The sequence below is a fragment of the Papaver somniferum genome, chromosome 7, assembly GCF_003573695.1.
Source record: "Papaver somniferum cultivar HN1 chromosome 7, ASM357369v1, whole genome shotgun sequence".
Taxonomy (NCBI): domain Eukaryota; kingdom Viridiplantae; phylum Streptophyta; class Magnoliopsida; order Ranunculales; family Papaveraceae; genus Papaver; species Papaver somniferum.
Genome location: NC_039364.1, coordinates 23,891,372 through 23,900,972, shown reverse-complemented (window position 1 = coordinate 23,900,972; position 9,601 = coordinate 23,891,372). Strand labels below are relative to the sequence as shown.

Here is a 9,601-nt window from a genome sequence, read left to right as displayed (position 1 = left end):
AACCTATAATAAGTTTGTGTTTGTTTGATCCTGAAAGTATATTCTTATGAGAAACTTTTTCTGTTCACCTGTAACGTACACCAGAATTCCTTAAAGATTCTTCGTGTTTATTTACCTCAAGACTTTCGGTCTCACAGGATGATCTCAATTCATTCAAGATTCACAATATCTTGGTGAATAGTAAAGAATCAATAGGAAAACTTAAGAAATCCTTCGTCAAGGTTAAAAACAAGAAATGTCATATTAAAAGTAATAACTTTTAAAGAACTCGACGAAAAGGGATGTGTAGACGAAGATCTCTATATAACTTTTGAAAAAACTTTTAAGAACTTGGAACACCTTGGATTATTTCCATTTCCGTCCATTCTATAAGAATGGAAAACAAGAAACTATCAACACAAATTCATACAAGGAAAACGATCAAGCTGCTCCTAAAACTCGTACCTAACATGATCAAACAAGATCTTACACCCGCTCCCGAGGATTTATGTTACCAGGACTCTGATACCACTTGCAATGACCCGACCCTCCATCGATATTTTCCCCACTTAGCCACTGCTTATATTCCATTCGTCCAAACCATTACTTATATTCCATTCGTCCAACCACTGCCTAAATCGGGGTATTACTACAATATCAGGGGATTGGGTCATTACACGCATTGACTTTGGTTACCCCTTTCAGTAGTGTTAGATGTACCGTTTTTTGTTCCGAAGTATCTTCTAAAGATAAATCAGATGACTTTTAGAAGATGTTTTAGCATTTTGATGTGTGTCGTGAAAGTGGGTCCCTATTATTTTGTTTATGTGGATAGTTTCTTCGGGAGAAAGCCGAAGTCAATCTAGAATTTTCACACCTTTTCGGCTTCACTTGTTTTGAATAATTAAATGTCTTACTATGATTTTTTGACGCTCCACTTACATAGATGGTCTCTTAACTTTAAATTACTTAGACTATGTTTGACAGAAGTTAATTGCATGAAATTAGCCATCTTTCCATGGAAACAACGTGTTTCCCGTCGTTTTCTTACAAATTTATTTTCATGAAATTGTGTGTCAATTTGCAAAAATAACTCAGTCTAAAATATGTTTTAAATTTTAATTCCATAATATTCCATGAAAAGTGCTTTCATGTTTCCAAGATACTGATTCCATGAAATACACCTTTTTGAAATGGTTTCTTTTCTCTGTTATCAAACACAGTTTTAACTGAAAGTCCACTTAGCTTTTACTGTTCTGGATTTGGTTAATCCGCCGTGTTCAACAGTGCAAACAAATAAGTTGGTTAGAATGACAAGTTGACAACTAATTAAGCATTGTTACGTCTACAATGAGCCCCAGCAAAGAAAGAAACAGACGTCGGGTCAATTCCATATGATAATTACAAAGTATGCATATTTCATGTTGCCTTCGTATGTCCATTTCATTCATAAAATCCTCACTATAAATAAACTAAGCATTTTGCTAACACAATCATCCGAGAAAAGTAGCTAAGAGAGCGAGAAAACATATACTAAAGAGGATACTCCAGAGAAGCAATGGCTCCACTAAACCACAAACATGCAGTTTTTTTCAACTGCTTGGTTTTGATTTTCTCTTTCATCCTAGTCCTCTCTTTGGATGAGGGTAGATTCATCGGAGGTAAGAGTCTATTTTTTTCAGAAACTTCTTTGGACGTTATTTAGTGAGCCAGGTGAACCCCCATGGTTAAATCATGCCAACATATGTCAGGCGTGCATGAATGGCGAAACACGCCTAACTAATGCGATTACTCAAACTGGTTTATACCACCATAAATGCAATTAAACAAAACAAAATAACCCCAGGGAGAATTGAGATTATCAAGCATAGCCAGCTAGCTAGTCCCTATTTTATGCCCGTTTACATATGTGACCAATTAGGCCATTCTAATTGTTTTGGTACCGCTTCTTCTAGGCCATGATAGCTTGTTTGATATTTATGGATGATTTAACGACGCAGCTGCTCTCGCCAAGCCAAGATCAGTGAAATGTGCAGCAGTAGTCGGAGTCAGGAGCGGAGACACATGCGCAGGCATCGCTACAAAGTTTTCAGTGCCCCAAGAGGTCTTCAGCGCAATCAACCCTAATCTTGCTTGTGATGCCCTCTTCGTGGGTCAGTGGCTCTGTGTCGATGGTACCCTTAACTAAGGACGCGATGCCTCCTCATCGGAAAATCATTATCGGCAACCTAAAACTGTGATCCAAAATAAAGAAAGATCAAGTACTTTCATATTATATTGCATGCTTATCTGAAGTGCGTCTTTGTACCTTCGTTTTCCTATGTTTTTCTACCTTGGTTTCCTTTTCATATTCAGTTTTGTGTAGGTTTAATTTATATTGGCACTTCGTTCAATATAAAATCCTAAGATCACGGTATCTCAACTCAATCGTTTGGTCTTTTTTAGGTGGGCCCATGTCTGTTTAGTCCTTTGGGAAAACGTTTTTACTGTTTGGTCCATAATTATTTAAAAATATTAAACAGACAAAAATACCCTTTCGTGTTAATTTCTACTTATTTTTTTTGTAGCAGTTCATTCGTCAAAATGAGCTCCTGTTAATTTCTAGTTATTTTTTCAGAAAACATATAAAACAGAGTTCATTCCAGAAATGAACTCCATATAAAAAGCTAAAAAAACAGAGTTCATTCTAGAAATGAACTCCATGTAAAAAGCTAAAAAAACAGAGTTCATTCCAGAAATGAACTCCATATAAAAAGCTAAAAAAATAGAGTTCATTCCAGAAATAAACTCCATATAAAAACCTAAAAAAAACAGAGTTCATTCCGGAAATGAACTCCAAAAATGAAGTTCATTTCAGTAATTAAGTTCATTCCAGGAATGAAGTTCATCTTAAGCAGCAGCAACAACAACAACAACAAAACGCATAAATCTTTATCTTCTTCATCATCTTCATCGACTTCACCAGTAGCAACAACATCAAATCTTCATTAACAACACCAAAAAAATCAAGATCCAAGATGAAGATTGAAGGTTATATTCGTTTTATTCATCGTTTTCTTCATCTTTTTCTTCTTCTTCGTCATACACAACAGCAGAAAAATCTTCAAAAACTCCATCGTCTTCATCTTCTTCAACAGCAGCAGCAACAAATAGTGACGAAGAAACACAAAAATCTCCGTCGTCTTCATCATCTCCATCGTCTTCATCATCTTCATCGTCTTCATCATCATATTCAACATCAGCAGTAACAAATAGTGACGAATAAACCAAAAAATTTCGTCGTTCTTCATGAGCACCAACAGAAAAAAGAAAAAATAGGGAGAGAGAAACTAGATCTGAAAATAGGAGGAGAGAGAAAGGAAATATGAAAATAAGATATTTTGTAGGGTTTCTTTCTATATATATGGTCCCAAAAGTGTATTTGTGCCACTACAAGATGACATTTACATCATCCATGACATCATCCTAGGACCAAATGATAATTTATATTAGCAAATAGGACCAAACAGACAATTGACTAGGTCAATTGGACTAGACTGTCTCTAATATATTATTTGTATGACCAATTGGTATTTCCTACTCTCAACTATCCATTCCGATGCTTACTTGACAAGCTCTTAGTACTTCGATGTGCCATGACTCATTGACACACAAGATTTTATTTATCTACGTTGCTCCTAGCTTCAGTTTGAAATTTTGCTTGTTGCGGGATTGCTTCTATCGGTATCAAAGACGACCCATCTTAAATGCATGTTATATTACCCACCGTACTCCTCGAAATAATTTTTTTGAGGAAAAATATCGTTTGGTCTTTTTTAGGTAGGCCTATGTCTATTTAATCCTTTGAGAAAATGCATTTATTGTTTGGTCCATAATTATTTAAAAACAGAAAACAGACAAAAGTACCCTTCCGTGTTAATTTTTACTTATTTTCTTGTATCAGTTCATTCGTCAAAATGAACTCCTGTTAATTTCTACTTATTTTTTCAGAAAACATATAAACCAGAGTTCATTCCAGAAATGAACTCCATATAAAAACCTTAAAAGACCAGAGTTCATTCCAGAAATGAACTCCATATAAAAACCTAAAAAAAAAAACAGATTTCATTCCAGAAATGAACTCCATATAAAAACCTAAAAAAACAAAGTTCATTCCAGAAATGAACTCCATATAAATCTTCATCTTCTTCATCATCTTCATCGATTTCATCTTAAGCAGCAACAACAAAACACATAAATCTTCATCTTCAAACAGCAGCAGCAGATTTCTAGGGTTTGACGAGTTCATCTTCAACATCAACATATTTCTAGGGTTCATCTTCAACAACAAACACCAATATAGAATCATATTTGACGAGTTCATCTTCAACAACACACAAGTTCATCGTCGTCTTCATCAGCAGATTTGAATTTTTCATCTTCAAACGCCGTCTTCATCTTCAACAGCAAACAAACACGAGTTCAGATCTAAAAAATCTTCAAACAAACGTCGTCTTCGTCGTCTTCATCTTCAACAAAGACGAGTTCATTATCAACATCTTTAAAAGATGCAGCAGCAGATCAAATCTTCAAAAAAATTGTTTACATCTTAAAAAAGTAGCAGGAAGAAATATAAAAAGAAAAAAAAAAGAGAAAAATTCTAGATCTGAAAATATAGGAGAGAAAAGTAAATCTGAGAATGATTTCTTCTCCCTTACTTTTTAACTATATATATGCTCCTAATCTAAAAGGGTATTTCTGCCACTAAAAGATGAAAATTACATCATCCATGACATCACCCTAGGACCAAACTATAATATATTTTCCCAAATAGGACCAAAGACACACATGACTGAGTCAACTGGACTAGACTCTCTCTAATATATTACTCTCAGGACTATACGGTATTTCCTTCTTTTTTTTTGAACGTATAAAATGTTTTCCTAAAATATTCAAGAGCTCTCACGTGGATTCCAGGGAGAGTACTATCCCAAAGCTCCCACGTGGTTTCCGGGGAGAGTAGAATTGTCAAATAAATAAAATAGTGAACGAGACTCTTTCCGTGCATGAGACTCATCAGGTGCACTGACGGTTCTCACACTTCCTCTCACATGGGAGGTTTGGGATCGAACCCTTGTAATAGCACGGTTTTATTTTGTAAAGACCTTCTACCTCGTCAACGCTATTAGACTAGTCAAGAGACGATTTAACCGTTATTGACTCGATTAGTTTAACACGAATGCTAATTAATAGGAATTAGACTAACAACGACGTAGATACGAAACTAGTACAGTTAGATATATCTTGAAAAGTTACGCGAAATGGACTACTCGAACGTATTTTTCGGATACCAGATGGAGAGAATTTATCATTTTCGGAAGGTAAAATAGTAATTTAGTATTGTTGCCTTTGTGGCTGCACGTGTCACAGAGAGTGGGCGTGTCATCAAATCTGGTCGACCTTATCCTCAACTGAGTCGACCGAAGAATTCAGGTTCTCTGTTTCTTTCTCTTTCTTCTTCTTTCTTCTTCTTTTCCTCTGTTCTCCTTCTCTTTTCTCTGCAAATTCTTCTTCCTCCCGTATCAATCGATGGAACATAAATTTGAAGTTAGCAATTGAATTAGTGAGGGTCAGAAGACAATAAATTGTTGGTGAAGAACGATGTGTAGTTAATTTAGTTCAACAGAAAAGAGGGTTTCAGAGATTTGAAAATAGGGTTGCAGATTTGATTAACGTTTTGGAGGTTATGAGATATGAATCGAGTTACTGACAGATGAATAAGAAGAGGGTTGTTGTTATATTGTTGTGGTTGTGTTGTCTCGGTGATTGAATCAAGAGTCAGGGTTTCTTGAAGAATTTAAGGAAGAATTAGAGGGTGAAATTAATGTTAAGGGGACTACTTATCAACGATGGGTTTGTTCTTAATTGGTGTTTGATGGAATATGTGGAGTTGTTATGAAGATTGATTAAGAAATTGCAGAATTAGGGTTATTGATGTTCTTCCCCAAATTGGAATTAGGGTTTCGGTAAATGAATGTTGGTGCTGGTGGTTAATGATTGTAATTGAACGAGAATGATGAGTTGATACTTTGAGATGAGTTGCTGTAACAAGTGAAAGCAAAGAAGAATCATATTTGTCTGTAGCCATGGTTTAGGTGAAACAAAATTGAGGTAATTGTTTTAGTAGTATTCATCAGTTCAAGTTCCTTATTGAGTTCATAAGTTTCTTAATGAATTAAGAATTGAATTGGATTTGTTGGGTATGTGTAGGCCGTTCATGTAATCAGGATTTAGTATTGTTTTGAATTACAGGCTTTCTGTGAGTTTAATTGGGAATGGAATTACATGAATAAGGATGTTGGGGGTAAGTGAACTATATTAGGGTTGTGATATTATTGATGTTGCTGAGACTGGTGGTGGTAATGTATAGGAGGTATTGTAACTTAGCTGTTGTGGCAGAGAAGAACTAATATTTAGTTTCTGAAATTGCAGTTGAGGTATTAGTGAACATGTAAACTGTAATGTGTGGAACTGAAGTAGGTTTGATTGAGTGTAAAGGAGCTATGGTTGTGTTGGGTAGGTTTGAAGTACAATAATGGTAATGTTGGTGTTTGATATTTGAGTGTATGGCTTGGAAGTAGTGATGAAATAGTTGTGCTGGGAGTTTGCAGTGGCAATTGAGATGGATAAGATGAATATGGTGTTGCCGGTGAAGAACATGAGCCATAAATGAGCATTGGTGAATGTTGTTGGTGGTGATATTATTGTTGTTGTAAATTTGAAGATGGTAATTCTACAAATAGGGTGACTAGTCTATAACGATGTGAAGAATGTATTGAACTGGTGGGAGTTGATGCTAGTGTTATTGTGGTAAAATTTTGATGTTGGTGATTGTAAAGAGTCAAGTGTTGTGGTTGCTTTTGAGTTGCAGGACAGAAGTGGTAGTGTCATAGTTTTTGGAACTTGATTGTGTCGATAAGATGTTTGAGCTGAAGTTGATGGTAATGCTGTTTTGGCAATGGCCTTAGTGAAAGCCTGCAACTGCAGATTAAGGTAAATAGATTTTGTATTTGTAATTAAATTATATAGTTATTTGAATGAATGAATTGATACAATGTTTAGATTGAGTTGAACTGAGATTATAATTGCAGCTGTGTGAGAACCTTTAGCTCGTCTGACTGAACTTATTCAGTCTGACTTGGTTTTGTCCTTGTCTGACTCAGTTGTCTGACTGAGTTAACCCAATAACCAGACCTGACTAGTTTTGACTCAGTAGACCTTGACTGAGTTGACTATTTGACCCTGGTCTTTGACCCGACCTTGGATGTTGACTGTTAGTTGACCCTGGACCGTTAGCGACTGTTGTTGACTTTTGGTGGACTTGGGCTTAAGGAAGTTTTCTTCATTAGATGTCTTGTGCTTCATTTGGCTCCTTCTACAAAGATATATATGTTCATAAGAATTAGCCAGTGGATTATAGGACCAACCCAATTCAATTAGTAAACCTTAGCTTTGCTAACGATAGATAAATAAAAGATGTAGAACCTTAAATGGGCCTAGTATCATTAGAAAGACTTTTATGATTTTTGTGTGAGCCTTTTAGCTAGGTTCTTGGACTTCTTGTGTGATTAACAGTTAGTCTATATTAACAACGATCGATTCAAACGATGAATCGGTGGATCGTGGATCTCAAGGTAGACGTGGTTTATCATCAAAAGAGGTGGGAATACATTTGATTTTTTTTGTAACCATTGTTTCTTTTACAAAAGTTTATGTTTAACAAACTCATGCATTGTCTAGTGTGCATTCCATGCTTTGTTTAAATTGTTTTACTATACTTCTGTTTATTTTGTTAATCTTTCCATGGTTTGGAAAGGACTTGTAATGTTTGTTTGTCATATGAATTGTTATGGGAAGTACGAATTTCTACTTGTGGCATATAAGATACGCTCCTTCACATTTATATCTATATCAATTCAGCTTTTATTGCTTAGAGTGGGTCATCATGGTCTTGGTGATATCAATAGCTAATGAGTGTGGCTAGCACGAATATTATACATTGTTTTAAGAAGGAGTTTGTCCATATACATGTTTGTTTATTTCAGTGATTTGGTCACTTTTTAATGTTTTCCCAAACATTATTGTTTTCCAAATCTTGTCATGATTACTTGAAAGTTAAATGTTATTCCTGCAGGGCACCCCTTTTAAGGATGACGTGCTCACCCATTCCCACTTTCAGTTTCAGAGACAGATCAGAGTTGTGCAGCGAAAGCTTCAAGGGTTGTTTTCGTTAGTTGGTTAACTTGTATTATGTTTATTATATGACATATTGTATATGTAAACCAAATGACTATTGTATATGTATCATTTGAGAGGACTTCTTGTATATATAATATATATACATATATATATATACGTTTCAGAGCGGGTTAGTTTTGGGTTAAGTTTTGTATCACATTATTTCTTAATTCAATGCTTAAGTACATGTTTTAGATTCTTAGTGCCTCTTTATTTAGTTAATATCTTGGATTAGTCAGCTGCTAGTTTAGGAGGCGTTAAAATGTTGGTATCAGAGCTCACTATTAGATCTTATATGGGAAATAATAGGAATAGTCAGTGCCAGTTAGAGAACTAGATTGGTTTAGAACTGGGTTGGGTTGTGAGATAAATCTTAATCACTAAAAGCTATCAATAATTAAAAAGATTATTTGATTGATTGATTTATTTGTTTGTTTGGTTGTTTATGTATTGAAGTAAAAAATTTAGGGTATACCAATAACTTTTAACTTTTGTTAATAAAGATATGAGAATAATTAATCTAAAAAGTATGAACACGTACACAATCCAATACTAGAAAAATAGTGAGATTAATATTATTGTAAGTCACATAGAAACTTACTGAACACATTGACTTATATGAAGGGTAAACAAATTATAATTAACATAAATGTTAATAATATTGTTGGGACTTAATAATATTTGTAAGAGTAGTTAGAATAATAGTTCAATCATATGTTAATAATAAAAATATTGGTATAGTAATTATAGATGACAATAATAGTAATAGTAATTTTAATAAACTAATGATTAGCATTCATCAATTAGTATCATATTGAACTTAACTTAACTAAAATTTCAATAAAGAATAATAATTATCAACGCTTATCTACGATTAAATTTTGTAAATTAAACTAATGACAAATTAAGAATAGATGTTTTGTGTTTAAATTAGACGGTTAGTATAATACTTATTAGGCGTTGGACGTAAAAAGGGTGAGGATATAATATAAAAAATAAAAGATTCAACTTGTTAGTAATCTTATACCGAAATTATTTGTAGACTAATAAAAGATCTAGTAAATCTTTGAAAAAAACAAATATACATGAAGTAGCAATAATAGTATTCAGATGTTTAGTGTAATAATAGAACTAGAAGAAAATAAATTCGTATATTAATAGGATACTTTACATTAATAGCAAAATCTAAAGACTATTAAGATATATTGTAAATTTTATTCAGACTCAAATTTATATCATATTAAATTAACAATGCCAATCTTTAACAAGATATAGTATACGGATTCGAGATGAATAAATAAAAATCTGTTATATTAATCCTTACGTGAATGTAAAATTATATTTA

General features: G+C 33.8%; 1 long non-coding RNA gene across 1 annotated transcript; it reads left to right on the top strand.

Moving 5' to 3' along the window:
* The first annotated feature begins 5,451 nt into the window (after positions 1 to 5,451).
* Positions 5,452 to 8,344, top strand: LOC113296717. The gene is made up of 2 exons (XR_003333110.1): positions 5,452 to 7,011; positions 8,153 to 8,344. It is a non-coding gene; the product is annotated as an uncharacterized LOC113296717 (long non-coding RNA).
* The last annotated feature ends 1,257 nt before the right edge of the window (positions 8,345 to 9,601 follow it).